Source organism: Camellia sinensis, chromosome 4 (assembly GCF_055761805.1).
Source record: "Camellia sinensis isolate YWXY chromosome 4, ASM5576180v1, whole genome shotgun sequence".
Lineage (NCBI taxonomy): Eukaryota > Viridiplantae > Streptophyta > Magnoliopsida > Ericales > Theaceae > Camellia > Camellia sinensis.
Genome location: NC_138964.1, coordinates 225357728 through 225379770, shown reverse-complemented (window position 1 = coordinate 225379770; position 22043 = coordinate 225357728).

The following is a 22043-nucleotide window of genomic DNA, read 5'->3' as shown; positions in this document are numbered from 1 at the left end:
AATCACCGAGCGCTCAATCAATGACGTCTAAGCCTTAAGGTCGGTCAAAAATGGGGTGTCTACACCAAGTAAGAAAAGGAACAAGAATTGAAACTATTAGAGAATTCAAAGAAAACCACATGAGATATCACAAATCCAAACTCATGAAAATCGTAAAACTCAAAAGGGGAATTTTGAATCAACAACAAAAAAACATTACATTTATTTTCTCAAGTCATGAATAAGTATATGGAGATGGAGTAATAGTTATCTTCGCAGGTTTTGTTAGGGTTTTTGGGAAAGAGGCTTTTTGAAGTGTAGGGATGTGGGGGTGTGCATTCAATTAAATGGGTAGAATATTTTCACAATGATAATTTTGATATTATTTGGGGGGAGAAAAAAAAATTTAGAAGTTTTAGAATTTATAAGTAAGGATTCAAAGAAATAGGAGTTAAAAATAATTTATGAGATACTAATAACAACACTCGTAATCAGAGCATTACACAACAGTGGATCAGACTTCACTCCTAATGCAGTTGTATTAGTTTTGCTTGTGTATTAAGTTACTTAGTTCCTTTTTCAATTAAATTAGGTTTAGCAATTTTCATTCTATTATAATTAGATGTAATGACCCGTGAGAACGAGGTAGCCGTTATTTTTACAAATTTTCTCTTTTTCATGGAGTTCTAATCTTTTTGCTAAGAGTAGGCGGGAAATCCCTATGAATTTATCATAAGTATTCTATGATTTAACAATGGTTTTTATTGTTAAATTGTTGTGATTGATTGATTTAAATATCTTTTAAGGAAAAAAAAATTGTTTATTATTATTATTATTATTATTATTTTTGTGTGTGTTTTATTATAGGCTTCGGACACTAAGTTTTAACATTCCTTGCAAATCAAATAAATAGATTTTTTTTATGTATAATTAATTATTTAAATATTCCTATTCTCTATTGCCTTTTTTATTTTCAAATTATGTTCCTATTCTCTATTGCCTTTTTCAAATTATGTTCCTGTTCTCTAAGTTTTTCAAATTATGTTCCTATTCCATATTATGTTCCTATTCTCTATTGCCTTTTTTATTTTTAAATATTCATTCAAATTTATGATCCAAACACAATATATAAAGAAATTATAAAAAAATGTATTACAAATCATTCTATAGACAAACTATGAAATGATTGTTCCATTATATTTTCAATCATTCTAATGAATCAATACTACACAAGTGAATATCATGCAAATCTACCAAAGAGCAAGATGATGTACTTTCAAATCATTATACAAAATAAACAGAAAATAAAAACATAAATCTTACATTAGGTTGTTCTTTGAATTCAATCCATTAATGGTATTGTTTTTTTCTTTATTGATCAAATAAGAAAAATCAAATCAAACTTAACTTGAAGTGCATTCATACGAATTTGATCTCCTCTTTTTGACAGTTTTGCATCACAAATTAAAATCCAAGGGGTTTATTGAAATTGAGCCTAATCCCCAGGGTAAATTTTAATTTAACCCTAAATATATAATTCAAATAACATTTTAGAAAACCTGCTAACAATGGCTAATATGTATATACAGCTTTGATAAAATGAATATCCGACAAAGAACAAATAGAAACTTATATACAACTTGAAAGAACCATCTTTGTAATTGAAGACAAGTCCACGGCATCACAGCCACTAGTGTAGACCCAGAGGTCACCAAAGTCTACTCTTTTGAGACTGTCCTCACATAAAGGACATGACTGAGACCGAGTATGCCTGAAACAACAATTCAATTCTACATTAGTAGCCTCTAAAATTTTTAGGCAACAAAATCCAATTCTAAACATCCATGAAACTCAAAACAGACAAAAAGGTGGCCACCAATTTATAGTTGTGGGATATACAAACCATGTAATCAAATGTTGAAGCATTGTGTAAGCCAAATGCAATCATAAAATCAAGATAGAAAACCCTCGTGCAAAGCGTGCACACACACACTATATATATATATATATATATATATATATATTGTAATATCAATAATTGAAATATCCACCAAGCATCATATATTTCCCCTATCACTAAGCAATTATCTTCAAATGACAATACTATCCAGCATCTTCCATGATCCAAAGAGTTTTTTTTTTTTTTTTGATATGGACATCATATGCATGTAAAAGAATCCATGCCCAATAACACACAAAAGATCTTGCTGAAGATTCTAACCATTGTAACTAGGGCAGGAAAGTCATGATCCCTTTGATACTTCAGCTCCCAACAGAAATGTTTCAGACTCTAATATCAATAATTGAAATATCCACCAAGCATCATATATTTCCCTTATGACTAAGTAATTATCTTCAAATGACAATACTGTCCAGCATCTTCCATGATCCAAAGTTTTTTTTTTTCTTTTTTTTTTTTTGATGTGGATATACGCATGTAAAAGAATTCGTGCCCAATAACACACAGAAGATCTTGCTGAAGAATCTAACCTTTGTAACTAGGGTAGGCAAATCATGATCTCTTTGATATTTCAGCTCCCAACGGAAATGTTTTAGACTCTAATCATTATTTTTCATTTTTGTGTGAAAACAATTTTCGAAAATTTCAAAACCACCTTTTGGTGTTTAGTCAAAAGTGGGTTGTTTTTAGAACATTTTCCGGAAAACCATTTTCAGAAACAGTTTGCCAAAGAAGTTCTCCCAAAAATGAAAAAAAAAAAGTAGAAATAGGAAACACAACCAAATAAGCTCCTTAGTCCACTCACCATAAAATTCTCTAATGCTAGCTTTTCTTTCATAAAAAACATGGTAGCCTTGCTGTCCTCATAAGCCTACAAGCGCCTATCAACATTATAGCCTTCAAGTTAGTAAAACAAGAAATCTCTCCAAGTAAAAGAGAACTAGCATAAAAACACGAAATGCACAAAAAGTGTAAATGACCTTATAAATAAGGATTCTAAGCAATCCAAGGGCACCCGCAAGGTGACAATCAATCCATTGAACAAGAAAGAGAAAAATGCGAGAATACGGACTATATGATAATCTTATCTGAAGGCAGGCACCATCATATTCCTATGGATAATCAGAAGCCCTTTATGTCAATAGAAAATATTTAAGTCAAATAAAGAAAAGCAAACTAAGATCTAAGAATAAAATTCAGACATTGCTCGCCGTCAAGCAAATTATCTAGGCAATTTGAGAAATGTGGTTCAATCTAATTTTATCCAATCCAATGATCACATTAGAAGCCGATGAATATAGGAGAAGAAACTAATTAGGGTACTGGGAGTGATTGATCAAATATGAATGCAAAAAACATTAGTTTAAAAAAAGAAGCATAAAACTACAAAAGGGAGAAGGACCAATTTAATCCTGCTTTTTAAATCCTATTTTATGATTCAATCCAACAAAAACATGTCACACAATAACAGTTTGGCAAAACATTCCAAATTAACAAATAAAAATGCAAAGTTTCCTAATTTGGAGCAGTAAGCAATCCATGAAATATTCGGCGATTACAAAAAATCTAAATGCATACGTCACACATATAAATCAATTTATATACAAATTTTTTGGTAAGAGTGTAAAGACACACACGTTACATAAATCCAGCTGCCAATGAAATAAAAATTTTCTAAACCTATTTTAATGATTCAATTCAACAAAAATAGTTTATACACTACCAGTATACCGGTTTGGAAAAACTTTTTGAACTAACATTTAATAAGGCAAAGTTTCCTAATTTGGAGCAAATTGTTTCAATCCTATATATATATAACTAAATATACATACAAAATGTTTTGGTAAGAATATATAGGCATGCATTAGATTTTTCAAAAGCCTATGTTTGCACAATTGAACACTTCCAGAACAATTTTGCTACACCTTACCAACACTCTGTTGAGGTTTACATCAATGGCCAGTCGTGTGATAATCATGTTCCGTATTATGCTAATTAATCTTAATTATGATTGTGATTATGTGTTTGATATGATTTTGAGTGTAGTTTATATGAATATATGTAGTTTTGAATTTCTATCTGTTCACCGTAGGAAAATCTGTTTGATTATCTGCCTTAGAATTTAAATTGAAGGCCTTATCGGATACAGAAAACGAAATTGACTACGCCATTACGATTGGCGAAATTTTTAGAGCCTATGGTGAAATTTAATTGAAAATTTATTCGGATCAAAATAATTAGATTCAGAACGATTAATTAATGTACCATTACTTAGTCTTAATCCATTTTATTAAGAGAGCCTATAAATAGGCCAACTTACACTCATATACATCTTGCTATGAGCTCAAAAATCTGAATTTGCTCTCTAGAGAGAGAGAGAACTGACTTTGAGAGAAAGAGAAGAGATCTATGTGCATTTTGGCTCAAGGGTTGTGAATTTGGAAGGCTAGGCTCAAGATTTAACTACAATTGTGAGGATTGAAGCTCCTAGGTGAGTAATTGAGCAAAGATTTATGAGTTTATGTTTGTAATTTTGTGAATTCAAAGCTAAATGGTAATCAAGAACATGAGTGGAGTTGATTTTGGTGGATTTGAAGTCAATGAATGCATGCATGTAAGAAATTGCCTTGTAGTTGCATATTTGAATGTAAAGCATGTTGATCATGATGAAATTGAAATCAATGTGTGCATGCAAGTGACAATTTATTATGGGCTTTCATGTTTGTGTATAAGACATGTTAAATGAGTTGAATTGGAAGTCATTTAAGACATGCATCCATGAAAAATGAGGCTATGGGACTCAACTACATGTTTCGAAGATGAATTTGGCAAGGATTGTATGAATATGAAATTGATTCATGGAAATTAGACTTCATAATGTTGTAATTTGGTGTTTATATCATGTTAGTAAATGTGTATGTGAGCTATGAGTCATAACATGCAAGTTATATTGGTTTGAATGCAAGTTTGAAGCTCAAAATGGTTGCTGAAAAACCTAGAATTCATTAATTCCGCTCGAGCGGGGTAATGGCCACTCGAGCGTGAAATGTGAGTTCCCAGAACTTTTGCAGACTTTGATGTCCGCTCGAGCGGGGAGAGTCACGCTCGAGCGTCAGTCATATATGTCAACTCTCAGCTCGAGCGTCCGAAGTCACGCTTGAGCGTAAATATGAGGCGACCAGTACTTTTGCAGAACCAAGGGGTCCGCTCGAGCAGCTAAATCCACACTCGAGCAGAGAGCCCTGTTTCAGAAACTTTGTAAAGATGTTTTGTGTTTCATTTTCGGTTCTCTTTCATTTCTAAGTACTCTTAGGCATATGTTAAGCATTGTAAATTAGTTAAAAGAATAAGAAAGAAGCCTAAGAGGGACGTATGAATTAAGAACGGATTGAATCGTTTGTGACCCATTATGTTTATGAAATGTGTAGGGTCAAGCACAAGGGCAAACCAGCTAGCAGATCACTGTGAGTAATACTTAGTAAAGATATTTTGAAGTATGTTATTTGTCCTATTGCTTATTTCTATAAAAGTCTTGCAAGCTTGTTAATTTGAATTGTGGACAAATGTCTGTTATGCCTATTGATTGGGCCAAAGGCCGTTGGATACGAATGATTGGGCCAAAGGCCGTCTGACATGAATGATAGCCTGACACGAATGATTGGGCCAAAGATTGTCTAACATGAACGACAGTCTGACACGAGTGATTGGGCCAAAGGTCGTCTGACATGAATGATAGTCTTATATGAATGGTTAGGCCAAAGGCCGTTTGACATGAATGATTGGGCCAAAGGCCGTCTAACATATGAATGATTGGGCCAAAGGCCGTTGGATGCAAATGATTAGGCCAGAGGCCGTTTGACATGAATGAAATAGGATAGAGGCCATTCGGTATGCTTGGGCTTAAAGCCATCTAACGTACTAGACAAAACCAAAGATGGGCCCAAGGCCGTTTGATATTTGTATAGCTATTTCAAACTTCATTCATGTATTCTCTTTATTTAATATTATTCATTGGGCTTTCGCTCACTCTTATTCATGTGCCTGTAGGTGAACCAAGAAATGTCCAAACCTAGCCTCAGTGAAGTATGCGAGAAATAGTCGAGATTTTGAAGAGTCAACCCAAACGTCTCACGCACGAGACTTGTTTTCGCCATTTTGTTCCTTAGTATATGTTGTTACATTGGCGGAAATGCTGGATCACTCTTGTATATAAGTTTTGTTTGGCTGACTATATAACTAAAAGTTCCTGGACATAGATTAACTCTATGGGTTTGTGATGTGTAGGTTATTATAAAATATTTTTGGACTGATTTTGCTACATCATGTAAGCACAACTTTATGGACAAAATTTTCAAAATGTTTCTGTTTGGCCCCTTAACTCTGATGGAGTATACTTTATTTGTTTTGAGGCCATAGGTAATCCCATGATTACTAGTCAGTTATGACCTTAATCCATAGGGGCGGGTTCGGGTCATGACAAGCCGGCCACTGGCAAAGACTATCGGTGTCACGACCCCAAACCGCCCCTAGTAGTTTGGTGCCGTGATGGCCAGTAATCCGGGATTACCGAAGGCCAATCTTCAAAATCCACACACAATCAGAGTATAAATATATATGGGGCTCACAAGTGCAGAAGCAATAATTTAAAAATACAAGTGATCCATAAGAGCAGTGCGTAAGTTACATGGAATGGCATGTAACTTTACATAATATTACAACTTGGATACAAATACAATAAAGTACAAAATACGTTTTTACATCTTGATCAAAAGGCTTCTCCAGCCGACATGAATACAAGTTACAAACATTATAAGCCGAGAAGCATAATTTTCAACATCGCCAACATGAATACAAGCTAGGCCGACATAACAAAAATCCAAAACAAGCTTGCGAGTCATACTTACGCGTCACCGCCTTCCTGCTCATCACCTACATATATATAGAGAGGGTGAACTTGGATACTCAGTGAATGGTATAAGAAATAAAGGGGTTTGCATGACTGGTATTCAGGATCTTTATTAAACAATACATAACATAATTAGTGCAAGTCACAGGATGAACCAAGTTCATCTTCCAAATCTGTCAAGTTTCAAAGGATGCTTACTAACATCATTATAATACAAGTGATGACATCTCGGCAAAACTAACCCACGCGGTAAACCGTCAGTGGCAAACAATACAAGACCAGGCAAGACAAAGGAGATATCTCAATTCAATGGTGCGGTTGCATTATAGTCCCCTGACACTAAGGACTTGTGTCACTAATGCTTAGAGTCCCCTAGCACGTACGGACTTCCAAACTTTGTGCTACAAATGCTTATAGTCCCTTAGCACGTACGGACTTCCAAACTTTGTGCTACAAATGCTTATAGTCCCTTAGCACGTACGGACTTTCCAAGAATGTCATCAAAACAAGATAATACAAATATATTTTTCAATTAGGAATAACCATTCATGCTTACAAATACTTTCCAAAACGAAGCAAAACAAGACTTTTATCAAAACATTATAACATAGCTTTATTAAAAATACCACTCACTTAGTTCTTCAAACGTCGGGGGTCAAGGCAAGTCCAAGTCCTACAAACACGTGGCAAAGTCGGTTGAATGCACTTTCAAACAAGTTTCACATGCATGCAGATGATCTCGGCATTCCTCAAGACTAAGTCAAATCAAAACGAACACAGTTCTTTATCTCGGGAAAACATGCTGGGAAACTACCAGGTCTAGGCCGAGGTCCCACACCTCTTTGCCGAGGTATTGCCTCGATGGCCACATTCAAGGAAATGAGGTCGGGAAAAATCTGGGTTTCCCTCCCTCTTCAAGAATACGATGAACATGAAGAAAGTGAATGCAAAGATCATAATTTACTGTTACAAAATCTGAAATTTCATGCTATGAGTTCAAAAACATGGACCTGGGTACCCATATTCAAGGATCTTGTGAGAACAAACATAAAAACATGAATCTTAATGCAAACTTTTAGATCAAACAAGACTTTTTCTTGAAGAACACATGAACACTATTTTCTCTTTCTAAACCAACTTTAAATCGATGCATGACATGCAGAACAGGTTCGATCGTGCAATCCAGCTAGATGATCAATAAGAACGACAAGAGTAATTCAAGAATCTAACCTCAATACGCGAATCCAACGGTTTGATTTCTAGGAATCAAGCTCGAAAACCCACTCTCTCACTTTGAAACTTTTTCTTCTTCCAGAGCTTCTCTCTCTTCACAAACAAAAGGGATACAGCAAAATGATACATTTCTAGGTCTGCTGACTGACTTAACCCTCTACAGGGGCACGTGACAGCGGCTGGTTGGTGCTACGCAAAAAGGTGGCTGAGTGACAAGACAAAACTATGACAAAGTGTGTTCAACAAGCAAGATGGCATGGGCACTTCAGTAGGCAATGATCTCGGCTAGAAGCAAGGCGTCGGCAAGTAAGGAAACAATGACCTCGGCTAGGAAGGACAACACTTGACTAAGCTGTGCCACACCTTGGCCTAGATGTGCCACACCTCGGTCTAGGTCATACCACTCCGAGACAAGATCACTTAGGTGCAAAGTTAACATCTCGACCTAGATGACACACACCTCGGCCTTGGTGATGAACACCTCGGCCTAGGTAATGACATCTCGGCCAATATGTCAAGGCGAAGGTGGAGGTCAAGCAAAGTGGTTCCAAGATAATTCTAGACTGAAAATGACTTCGGCTAAACTCACACCAAGCAAGGTACAAAACATGCTCTAACACTTAAACGAATAAGGACAAGACTCAAAACGCAAGCTTACAAGACAGAATTACATGAATGCATATGAGTATGGTAGGATAGCGTGAGGGTTATTTCAATCGGGAACCTGCCGGCCATCAATGGTGCTCTACCGGCCACTTGTCATCCATGAAGAGTGGCATGCTGGCCACTGATGCACTAGTTCATCTTGCTACAACGGAGGACAAACAGAGCAAAAACAGGGTATTCCCACAGATTGTTTGCACAACTCACCCCTCATTTTCATGAACGAATCCAAGGAGTTGTGAACTTAAGCCACAAACCACCAACTCAAGCAATTTCATTGCATGATGGCTTGTGATTCAAGATGTACAAGCTTAATAAATGCAACACAAGACATACAAGAACCATCACCCTATCATGCATGATCAAGGGCAATGGAGACCTAGGAAGGTTGACACATTTTATCACTTTGAGTATGAAATGTCCCAATTTTCCTTGTGTTCAATTAACGTCCAATTGAACACGCAACATACAAGTTATTATCTTGCTTACTTTTAATCCCAAGTTTTAGTTACTTATTTTACTTCACCAACCATCCTTTAATCCAATTAAGTCCATTGGGTGAATTAAAGTCCTCTAATGGAAAGAAAAGCTCAAGACACAAGTTGCTTTGGGTATCAAAGAAGCATTATACCGTTGGTAATGAACCCCCTAAGGGATTAAACCATTAAGTATGAAGCCTCAATTTCACACTTAGGCAAACAAGTGACTTGAAACCACTTTCAAAGCAAAATTGAAAGCCAAGAAGGGAGGGAGGTTGCAGAGATTATACTTGCTGAAATTAAGTATAAAAAGCCCAAAATAAGTGCTATCAACTCAAACAAGTGGTGTCTAATGGCCTAAAACACCAAGCTTGTGAGGACTATTACACTACAAGCATGCAAAACAAAGCTCGAACACAACAAACACTTAAAAATAGTCTTAAAATAGGTCTAAAACTACCCTAAAACATGTTGGAATTAGACTAACAAAAGCTAGAATAATAGCTTAAAACATAGAGGGGGTTGTCCCCCCTCTTCTTCTTTTGAATGCTTGTGTTGATGGCTCACCAAGTTGGCATGTTTTTCTACCTCTTTGTGGCTCCATTTCAGTATGTCTTAGGCCTTGTTTTGCCATGATATAACACTGTTTTGGCTTGGTTTGATCATATCATGCATGCTCCTTGCACTTGTAGTGCAAACCCATTCAATAGCCTAACATGCATCATGTGTTTAGACCATCATTTTAGCATGTTTTGGCTTAACTCCAAGAAGCTTTTGTCTATGTTTTAGCATGCTTAAGCTCTGATTTAAGTGTTTTGGGTCATGCATGCATTGTTTTGTATAGCCATGATTCGATCTAGCTCACTAGCTTTGTGTATTGAGTCCACTAGCATGCATTGCTTGGATTATTTTCATGATTTGGCATCATTTTATACATGATTTTAGAGCATGTTTCATTGCCATGCATTCGTATCTTTCACTCTTTCAATGCGTTGGAGAGTTTGTGCTTTATGCCTTAAACATGAGCCATTGTGTATGCCTTCATGCCTAAGCTTATGAGCTATCATTTCAGTGTGTTTTGGGGGTTATTTTGCCATGATATAACTCTGATTTTTGTTGGCAAAGCCATCCCATGCTTGGTCTTAGTAGGTGTAGTGTAATCCTCCCTTTGGGCCTTGCATATTTCATGTTTCATGCTTACCATGCTAGCTTATTTTGGCTTCCTTCCACACATGTTTTAGCATCATTTTGACATGCTCCGGGACTGTTTTGGATTGTATTTGCCATATGCTTCATGTATTGCATAGCTATAATGCAAGTGCCTATGCTAGTTTCAAGCTTTGAGCCCTCTTACATGCCATACTTGTATTGTTTGAGTGGTTTGACACCATTCCATACATGATTTTAGAGCTTATAGTATTGTCACACATCCATGCTTTTCACTCTTTAAGTGTTCTTAAGAGTTGCATCTTTATGCCTTAATTGGTGAGCCAATACATGTGCATGCTTTTCTCTTGCTTTCATGCCTTTATTTCAGCACTAATGGCCACTGTTTTTGGACCCTCTTAGGTCTGTCCATATGCGGTTTAAGTCCACTAAGTGTTGCATTACGTGGCCCTTGCCATTGCATTGTTATTTGCATATTGGTGCATGCTCATGCTGTTTGCATGTTACATGTTCATGATGTTTAACATGTTGCATGTTGTTGCATGCTTATTACATTGCATGATTTTTGCATGCTTGTTGCATTGTATTGTGTGTGCAAGCCTTGCATTGCATTGTGTTTGGCTAGGGTGTCAATCCAAACACGAGGAACGAGGGACGTTTCATACTTGAAGTGATGAAACGTGCCTCAATTCTCGGTCGCCGACCCTCTTGATCATGCATGATAGAGGTTAAGGCATTTATGTGTTTTTGTGCATTCATTTGACATTGATTTGTGCAACTCGACCTCTTTGGCCATCATGCATTGAGATGCGTGATTGATGGCTCGAGAGCCGAGCACTACACTCCTTTGAGCCTTAGACATGATAAGGGGTGTAGTTGCACACACATTTTCTTGTAAATACACTGCCATGCCTCTGTTAGTGCTCTGTTGCAGTAAAGGGAGAATCTGCAGAAAGCAGTGGCCGATCGACCACTTTGTCTGCCGATTGGCTATAAAATTTGGTCGATAACCATAAAATCTGGCCGATGGCCACTCCTCTTGGCCGATGACCTCTCAGCATGTCCATGAGGTGGATCAGAAGTACCTTGGAAGTTGGCACAATTTTCAAAAGTTCAAAAGAGTGCAAACAGAGGCAACACGAGGCACGGTGGTGGATTTCTGGGAGGACGCGACCGAGCATGCATCATTCATCATTCCAAGGTAGAGTTGTGGCAGCCTACTTCAGTTTCTTACTTAGCTGGTTTTGTAAATTAATTAATTTGTTTAATTAATTAAGAGTTTTGTAATAATTAATTAGCTAGGATAGTTAGTTAATTAGTTGGTTTGTATTATTCATTCGGACCCTCCTCCGAGAGGGCACAACTGTTGTAATAAGCGTGCATGTGTGTGATGCATGTCTTCCAACCCCCATTTCTTTCTCCCTTTTACTTAACCGCTTACAATGATTAGTTTTAGGGCATGTTTCAATTAGCATCCTTATGCTATGTATGCGTGCATCATTCATCTGTTTTGCATGCACCGGGCTCGGCGCATCATACAAACTGCATTATATTTCAATACCAATTTGAATACATGTTATCAAGTTGCATTTCATATGCCATCTTAGAATAGCCGAGCCTATTTTAGTTGTATTTGTGCATGTGTAGCATTAGCCATCTTAACATGAACTAGGATCATACATGATTTCTAACTAGTTCTCTGTTTTGGTTCGGAGTACACTGTGAGTGTTTTCGCTTTAGCATCCTTGTATGAGTGTAAGTGACTGCCATGTATAGCATGCTTGCCATGAGGCTAACTGCTTAAATGATTAACTGCATGAATGCCTGTGGATGAAGGTTGGATTGCTTGAATTGGAACAATTCATCAAAATGCGAGTTTTAAGCCCACTTGAGAGTGGCAAAATCATGTTTTCTAAGCCCACTTGAGGGTGGCAAATCCGCGACTTAGCCTACTTGTGAGTAGCAACTTCAAACCATTTTCCAAACAAACAAACATGAGATGTTTTATTCCAACTTAGGCAATCTAGTCTATACTTGTATGTTGTGCGCATCACATAGTAATTCTAGGTTAATAACCGGAAAAAGAACACATGTGTTTTCAAAAACAACATATCATGCTTAGTAAAGGCCGATCTTTGATCGGGCGAGCGGGGGTGCTCATTTCATGACCTTTCCCCCACGTACCCAAGTTCCCGAGCCGAGGCAACTTTGATGATGACGGACACGTGGCCTTAGGCAAGAGTCAAGGTTTCCTAAATTTTCCGAAAACAAAACATTTAGGTGGTGACTCTGTATCTGGCAAAGCAGTCCATGTTTGGCACTTCTTTATTAAAATCAGTTTTTCAAAAACGATTTGCCGGATTTTGGACTCTTTGGTGATTTATCAGTCTCACATTGCACTTTGTGAGATTAGATTCAGAATCGTGATATGAGTCCAAACTGTAGTAGCTAAGAACAAACGATTCACGCCCTCACGCGCGGAGTGGGAGTTCCGGGCAGTCTACACAAGCCTTCCGGTTAATATCGGTAAAAATGACAAATTAATAGTGCTTGTAGCCTACTTGGAGACACATTCTAGAGATTTCAAGTGTTGTATCCACCGCCCTATTTTCTATTGTAAAACGAATAATTTCATGAACTGTGATATAAACTTAGTATGGCATGGTTTTGGAAAGAGATATAAAGTGTTTTGACACAAGCATTGCATATGCATTCACCTTATAACTCTATTATGATTCATACATTGTGTTAGAGTATCTTTACTGTGCTTTGGCTCACCCTATGTAGAAAATCATTTTCAGGTGTTAGTGATATGCCTCCACCAAGGTAGTAGCTTGGGAGGGCTTAGAGCCAAGAGCTTCTCTTTTTTGTTATTCTTGTAATTATTTTGTACAAGCCTAGGGTTTTATTTGTATTAAGTTTCTAACTCACTTTTGTTATAACCAAGCACCATCTTAGAAAGTTGTAGCCACTAGGGCAATTATATTTATGTTTAACTTTTATTTCATATCTTTTGTTTATAACACATGTTATAGATTCAGTGTTAGGACTTATGAATGTATAAATGCATGTGTTACTATTTTGTACACTGGAAGTATATGAATTGAAGGACTTATTCTCGGATTATGATGTTGCTTAAGTAATCATTAGTCTCGTTTTATTATTATTATTAGTTTCGGAGCGTTACAGCACAGGAGCCAAAAGGTTACCAATGGATACTTGTTGCGACTGAAGTTAGCATCAAACGAGTAGAGGCCCTACCAATGAGAAAGGCGGATTACACAAGAGTAGCCAATTTTATCAAAGAAAACATCATTTATAGGTTTGGCATACCTAAAGTGGTGTTGTCCGACAATGGAACTCCTTTTGTGAACCATGTGAGAAGACTATTGGATACTTATCAAATCACGCACCACAAGTTCACTCTATATTACACCCAAGGGAATGGACAAGTTGAGGCAACTAACAAGACCTTTATTTGAATATTGAGCAAGATGATGGATGAAGGGCATGTGGTCTGAACAACTCCCCATAGCACTTTGGGCATATAGAACATCGAAGAGGAAGCCGACCCAGGCAACCCCATTTTTCCTAGTGTATGGGTCTAAAGTCGTGCTACCAGTTGAGTTGGCAGTATCCTCAGCAAGAATGGCTATGTCAGCACACTTGGTTCCAGATACCAGAAGAAATGACATAAAGGCAGCTGAAGAAATAAGAGATCAAGCCTCGCGAATAATGAAAAAATACCATCAGTCCATTACCCATGCCTACAATCGATCTATCCAGAGCAGAGAGTTCATAGCAGGGGACCTTGTGTGGAAAACAGTGGATGCAATCATGCGGGGGCAACCAATCTCCAAGTTCTCACAACAATAAGAAGGCCCTTACAAGGTTACTGAGGCAAGTAGTAGTGGGTACTACAAGTTGGTGAGAGTAGATGATGGGTTTAGAACTAATCTTGTAAATGCCAAGTATGTAAAGGAATATTTTCTTTAGTTTGATAATAAACAGTTTCAAGTCTTTGTTAATATTTCCCAACACTTAGTGTGAAGATTGTTTTTGTAAAACAGCTTAATAAGAGAACAGGCAGTAAGCACAGCATCTCTCCAAAATTGTTTAGGAACATGCATGTTAAGTATCAAGGTCCAAGCAACATCTAACAAATGGCGGTGTTTCTGCTCAGCAACACTATTTTGTTGGGACATATGAGTACAACTAGTTTGATGTATAATACCACGATCATCACAAAAGGCATTCACAACAGATTGCACATATTCTAAAGTATTATTAGATCGAAATATCTTAATACGTTTGCCAAATTGAGTAAAAATTTCATTATAAAACTTAGAAATTATATGGGACAAGTCAGACCGCTGCCATAGTAAAAACAACCAAGTCATCCGAGAATAATCATCCACAAAAATAAGAAGAAGAAAAAAAAAAACCATTAACAGTGGGAGTATGAGAAGGTCCCCATATATCTGTATGGACTACATCAAAAGACGTAGACACGACTAATACTATGACTAGGAAAGGAAGACACAATAGCATTCAAAACAGCAGAACTGGGAGTAGGAGAGCCAGCAATGTCCAAGAAATATAAGCTATTCTTCTCATGCCTCGAACCAATCATCTACTTGGTCTGGAGGTCCTGTAAAACACATGAAGGAGGAGAAAAGGTTACAGAGCAATTTAGAGTTTTAGTTAATTGACACACATAAAGCAAATTAAAGGGAAAAGAGGTAACATAGAGACTCGAGGGTAAAGAGAGAGATGAAGTGGGTTGAAGAGTGCCTTGGCCACTAACAGGTTGAGAGGAGCCATTAGCGAGTACAATATTACAGGTAACCAGACGAAGAGAATTAAAAAGAGAAGAATTACCAAAGATTTGAGAACTAGCACCAGAGTCTAGAAGCCAAGGTTGGGGGGATTGAGCCATACATGCAATATTACTTAAGCTAGACAATGTAGCAGTAGATGATGAAAGAAGAGTAGTACGGAGAAAATTGACTATCTCGGTAAACTTGCTAATTTGAAACGTGAGTGCATCATGAGAATCAATTGGGGAAGCACTTGGACCAGAGGGAGAGGAAGTTAATTGAGAGTATGGAGTATCCATAACTTGATTCATATGATCAGGTTTACCATACTTTTGCCAACACCAAGGTTCAAAATGACCCAAAGAACCACAATGAGTACATTTCCGATCACCATGAGACACAGAACTAGTACCACGTCCACCACCACCATGGGATCCATGAGAATAATGACCACCACGAGAACTAATATGGGATCCACAATGACTAGAGCTACCATGAAAACTACCTCGATGGGGTCCATGGTCACTACTGCTAGAAATCAAGGCAGAAGAGGACAAGGTCTGAAAGGAACTAACTGTGGAAGAATCTTGTCCCAGAAAAGAACGTAACAATCGAGAATATGTATTAGCAGCAGAAAGTAAAGTCTCATTGGTAAGAATTTGATCTTTAAAACAGCGTAAACTAGAATCTAATCCCAAAAGTAAGGATACTATCATAAACTCCTTCCAACATTTCTTCTGTTGAGCCAAATCAATAGTAAAAAGTCGGTGTTGCAATAATTGATCCCACAAAATCTTAAGGCCACTGTAATATTCAGGAAGAGGACGGCTAGACTGTCGGGTAGCAAAGATCTACTCATACAACTCATAAACTCGAGAGACATTACTCTGATTGGAAAACGACTCAGCAAGGGAGTCCCAAATGGCCTTAGAGGTGTCAAAAAATTCCACTGCAGTAGCAACATTAGGCTCCAAACTATGCTAAAGCCACCCCATAACATAGGAATCCTCACTTAACCAATCATCATAGCCTTCATCATCCTCAGCCGGTGGAAGTTTCGTAAGGAAACATGACTTCTTGCCACGCAAGAAAATCTTAACAACATGGGCCCAAGCGAGATAATTCAAACTATTTAATTTCGTAGTTGTAATAGACTTGGGTAAATCATCATCCTTAATCATACAGGATGGGGTAGCAGGTTTTATTTCAGCCATAACACCAAAAGGAGCAGTAATCAACCAAAAAAACACAAGGATGGCAACAAAATATCCAAAGGAACACCAAGAAAGCTAACAACCAGCAACAAACAAATCCAACAACCAGCAATAAAGAAGGAAAATAGCAACAGAAGAGAAAAACAGCCTCTACCGAACAAGGAAGGACCCAAAATCCATCAAAACTCTAAGCAAACACCACCAGATCACAAAGCAACACCCAAGGATGATTGAAATAGCTATTTTTGGACCTAAAGGAAGGCAGCCCATTAGGTCAAAATGGAAAATAAGTCGCAGAATCGCAGATTTACACCCAAAAAACTCGAAAAACATTAAAAAATTCAAAACTTACATCAAACGGCCTCAAAAAATTCTAGAAAAACCACCATTGAACTCAAAAGGGAAACCCTAGAGAGCCCAACTTGTCTGTCCAGACTCCGACATCACGCTGACGTCATCGTACGAATGATGACATCAGCATGTCGTTGTCACCTCAAATTTTTTTTCAAAGTCTGATGAATACTCGGCAAGGTGTGCAAAAGTATGAAAAACTTAGATTTGGGTCAAAGAGAAAGAGAGAGAATAAGAAGAAGAAGAAGAAGCTTTATTCAAACGTATGTTTTCGGCTCATATAAATAGACCTAAACCATCAAAAATATTTATATGAGATACAATATAACCATATGACCATAATACCCTTACTCAACATAGAAAATAACATAAACACATATTCTAACACTTACAAACCAAAGTTTAATTTTAAAATCATACTAAGCATAAAGAAAAATTCCAATAAAACTAACTTCACTTATATAGAAGGGGAAGTTCGTCGTGGCAGCCCAATGGGGTTTGGGTGGTTGTGGTGCTAGTGCCCAGGAGGCTTCGGCGGGGCTGTGGAAGAAGAATAGGAGTGAAGAAAAAGGGATTGGAAGAAAAGTTTTGGTAGAGAGAAGAGAAGAGGAGAGAAAGAGACATAGAAGGTTATATGGGTGTTTGGATATGGGTATTAGGAAAAATTAGGGGTACGATTTTTTTCTTTTTTCTTTTTAATTTAAATTTAAAATAAAAAATAAAAATAAAAATATAGTGTCATTGTGTAAACGTGCCCCGAGAACTCTCCGAGCTCCGCGCGCGAAGGCGCGAAATTCGTTTGCTCTCTAGCTACTACAAGTTCGGACTCATGTCACGGTTCTGAATCTAATCTCACAATGTGCGATGTAAGATCGATAAATCACCAAAGAGTCCAAATCCGGCAAATCGTTTTGGAAAATTGATTTTTAATAAAGAAGTGCCAAACATGGACTACTTTGCTAGATACAGAGTCGCCACCTAAATATTTTATTTTTGGAGAATTTAGGAAACCCTGACTCGTGCCTAAGGCCACGTGTCCGTCATCACTAAAATTGCCTCGGCTCGGGAACTTGGGTACAACAGGGGAAGGTCATGCAATGACCACCCCCGCTCGCCCGATCAAAAGATCGGCCTTTACTAAACATGATATTTTGTTTTTGAAAATACATGTGTTCTTATTCCGGTTATTAATCTAGAATTACTATGTGTGCGCACAGCATACAAGTATAGACTAGATCGCCTAAGTTGGAACAAAACATTGCATGTTCGTTTGAAAAATGATTTGAAGTTTGCTACTCGCAAGTAGGCTAAAACGCGAATTTTGATGAATTGTTCCAATTCAAGCAATCCAACCTTTACCCACAAGCATTCAAACAGTTAATCAAATAAGCAGTTACCCTCATGGCAAGCATGCTAACATGGAAACATACACATCTCATGCAGTATGCTAAAGCGAAAACACTCACAGTGTACTCCAAGCCAAAACAGAGAACTAGTTAGAAATCATGCATAATCCTAATTTATGTTAAGATGACTGATGCAACACATGCAAAAATGCAGCTAAAATAGGCTCGGCTATTCTAGAATGGCATGTGAAATGCAACTTGATACATGTATTCAAATTGAAATTGAAATACAACGCAGTTAGAATGATGTGTCGAGCCCGGTGCATGCAAGACAGATGAATAGATGTACGCATGCAAGCATGAGGTATGCTAAACAAAATATGCCCTAAAACTAATCATCGTAAGCAGTTAAGTAAAAGGGAGAAAGAAATGGGGGTTGGAAGACATGCATCACACACACGTATGCTTATTACAACATTGCGCCCTCTCGACGGAGAGACTGAATAAAAAGCTAACTAGCTAATCTAAGCTAATTAAACTAATTATTACAAAACAAACTAATTAACTAATCCTAGTTAACTAATTATTACAAGACAAATTGAAATAGCTAAACGCATTAACCATTAAAGTATAAAAATGAATGCCTAAGCTAGCTAAGTAAAGAAGCTAAATAAAGCAGTAAAACAGGAGGTTCTCAGAGGGAGAAGACTGGATGTATGCTCGGTCGCCTCGTTCGGAAATCCGTCATGATGCCCCAATTTGCCTCTGTTTGCAATTGTCCTCAAAACCTTGCACCAAGCTCCAAAAAGCTTCCAACTCACCTTGGAGACCTGTGGGAGGTTGGCCGACCACCTAGGGGTGTCACCAGCCACTGGCCGACCACTTTTTGTGCTGAAAACCAGAAAAAGTGGTCGGCCAGCTAGTTTTTCTGGCTAGCCGACCAGTTGTTGCTGCATTTCTCCAATTTGCTACAACAGAGAGCAAGAAAGGGCATGGCAATGTATTTGCAAGATATGTGTGCACAACCACCCTTCCTATTATTTCATGAGCTCAAGGGAGTGTAGTTTTCGACCCTCGGGCCACTAATCACGCATTTCAATGCGTGATGGCCGAGAAGTCAAATTGCACAATTCAGTATAAAATGAATGTACAAGTAAACACATAAAGCCTAAAACTCTATCATGTTTGATCAAGAGCGTCGGCGACCGAGAATTGAGGCACGTTTCATCACTTCAAGTATGAAACGTCCCTCGTTTCTCGTGCTCGGATTAATACTTAATCCAAACAACAATGCAACAACATGGCATACACAACGCAAACAACAACATGGCATACTCAATGCAATGTGGCATGATCAACTTATCAAAGCTAACAACGTGCAAACAATGCTAATGCATGCATGCACAATGCAATGCTACAAGGGAAACTTAGCAATGTTAGGAACATGCATACTCAATGCAAAGAAACAACTTGGCATACACAATACAAATAACCACATGGCATGCGCAATGCAATGTAAGATGGCATACTTAATGCAATGAACAATAAGCATGCGAACAACATATAAACAAACATGCTAAATGGACTTAAACAAAAATGGGGTAGACCTCAGTCATGCCCAAGTCAGTGGCCATAACACCAAAATAAAAGGCACAAAATACAAAGCATACATGTACAATGCATTGGCTAACCAAGTAAGCCTAAGAGCACAACCCTCAAGAAGGCTCAAGGAGTGACAAATGCAGAAGCGTAACAACACCAAGTGCACTGAAATTATGTAAGAAATGATGCCAAATCATTCAAACAAAGCAAGCATGGCATGCAAAGGTCCTAAAGCATGAAAGCTAATAAATAGGACTACAAAGGAGGCATGCAATACATGGCGCGAATGCATGAACCAAACATGGACAGAGCTGAAATAGGTCAAAACAAAGACCTAAACATGCTGAGATAGGGGCTCAAAGACCTAGGCATGGAAGCATACAAGCTAAGCCATAAGCAAGGCAATGATGCACAACCCTTTTAAGCACTTAAGTCATGAAAGAAATGGGAACATAGTCATGCTATATGCTCTGAAATGAAGTATTAAATGATGCCAAATCATCTAAATAGCTCAAAGATAGCATGCATGAGTCACCAAAACACAAAGCTAGCAAGGCCAATTGCACTATAGCTATACAAAGCATGAAGGATATGGCAAAAGCAACACAAAATAGTCCTAGATCATGCCAAAATGATACTAAAACATGGATGGAAGGAAGCTAAAACAAGCTAGCATGAAGGACATAAGGCATGGTGCATACGAGGCAAATAAGGTGGATTACACAACACCTATTAAGACCAAGCATGGAATGACTTAAGCAACAAAAATCAGAGTTATATCATGGCATAATAACCCCAAAAACACATTGAAATGATAGCTCGCAAGCTTAGGCATAAAGGCATACTCAATGACCTAATCTTAAGGCATAAAGGACCAACCCTCCAACGCATTGAATAAGTGAAAGATGCAAGTGTATGGCCATGAAACATGCACTAAAATAACATAACAAATGATGCCAAATCATTCAAAGAGGCCAAGCAATGCATGCTAGTAGACTCGATACACAAAGCTAACAAGCTAGAATGCACTATAGCTATACAAAGCATGGCATGCATGACCAAAACAACACAAATCAAAGCTAGAGCATGCTAAAACATGGACAAAAGCTTCTTAGAGTTAAGCCAAAAGCATGCTAGAATAACATGTCAAAGCATGAGACACATTAGGCAAATTCATGGAATTGCACTACAAGTGCATGGAGCATGCATGGGGCTATTAAACCAAACCTTAACAGAGGTATATCATGTAAAAACAACACCGAGAACATGCTGAGATGGACTCAAATCAAGTTAGAATGACATACTACTTCATGAAGCATACAAGACTAGTTTTTGACGATTACACTACAAGTGTACAAGGCATGCAAGGGGTGACCAAACCAAACCAAAACAGTGGTATGACATGCTGAAATAACCCCAAATACATGCTAAGAACAAGCCAACACAAGCTTAACAAACATGCTCAAACATGAGGCATATGAAACAAGTATTCAAAATATAAGGAGAGGGGATGACCCTCTCCTATTTAGGACTCCAAAACCACCTTTCCACCACTGAAAATTCTTTGGATTTCAGTGGTAGAAAGGTCATGCAAAGGCTACAACAAGAGCCTAGAGGGATGGCTCAAAACAAGGCCTAACAAGGCCTAAGAGGGAGTAGATCACCCCCAACAGAAAAGTGATCTTAAACAAACATTTAAAACATGCAAAAACAGAACTCTTTGTAGAGAAAGTTAAGCTTAAATCAGCATGCAAATAAGGCTAAAAACTTAAGTCAAAATGGGGGATTTAAGAGTTAGAAACTCACCCTTGAAGACCACCTTTAAAGCTGCAACTCCAGTAGGTTTTTCAAGCTCAAACCAACCCAAGAACATCAAAACCAGCTCCTAAGCACCTCAGCAACAAAAAGATGGTGTTTGAGTGTGTGCTTGTGTGCAAAAGTGAGACAAAATGACACTTTAAGGCGCAAAACAAGAGCAAAAGAGAGATATAGATACAAGTGTGTATGTATAACTCAAACCACAAATTTTTGAACCTAGAAGAGGGAGTAGGAGCCTCCTTCTTATAGAGAACAAAAGCTAAAGCTTCTCAAGGAAGCTAAGCTTCAAGGCCATCCCTCCATACACGTATATGGATGATGGTTCTGGGGCTCTCCAGCTGTGCCAGCTGACCAAAAATATCTCTAAAAAGGTGACAAAAAGCAGCCGACCACTTTAAGTGGTCTCCCACAACAAAACTAGTCGGCCAGGGGTAGGAGAAGTCTACACGCTAAAAACAAGCAAGTGGTGTGGTGGCCGACCAGAAAAGGTGGCCCAAAGACCAAA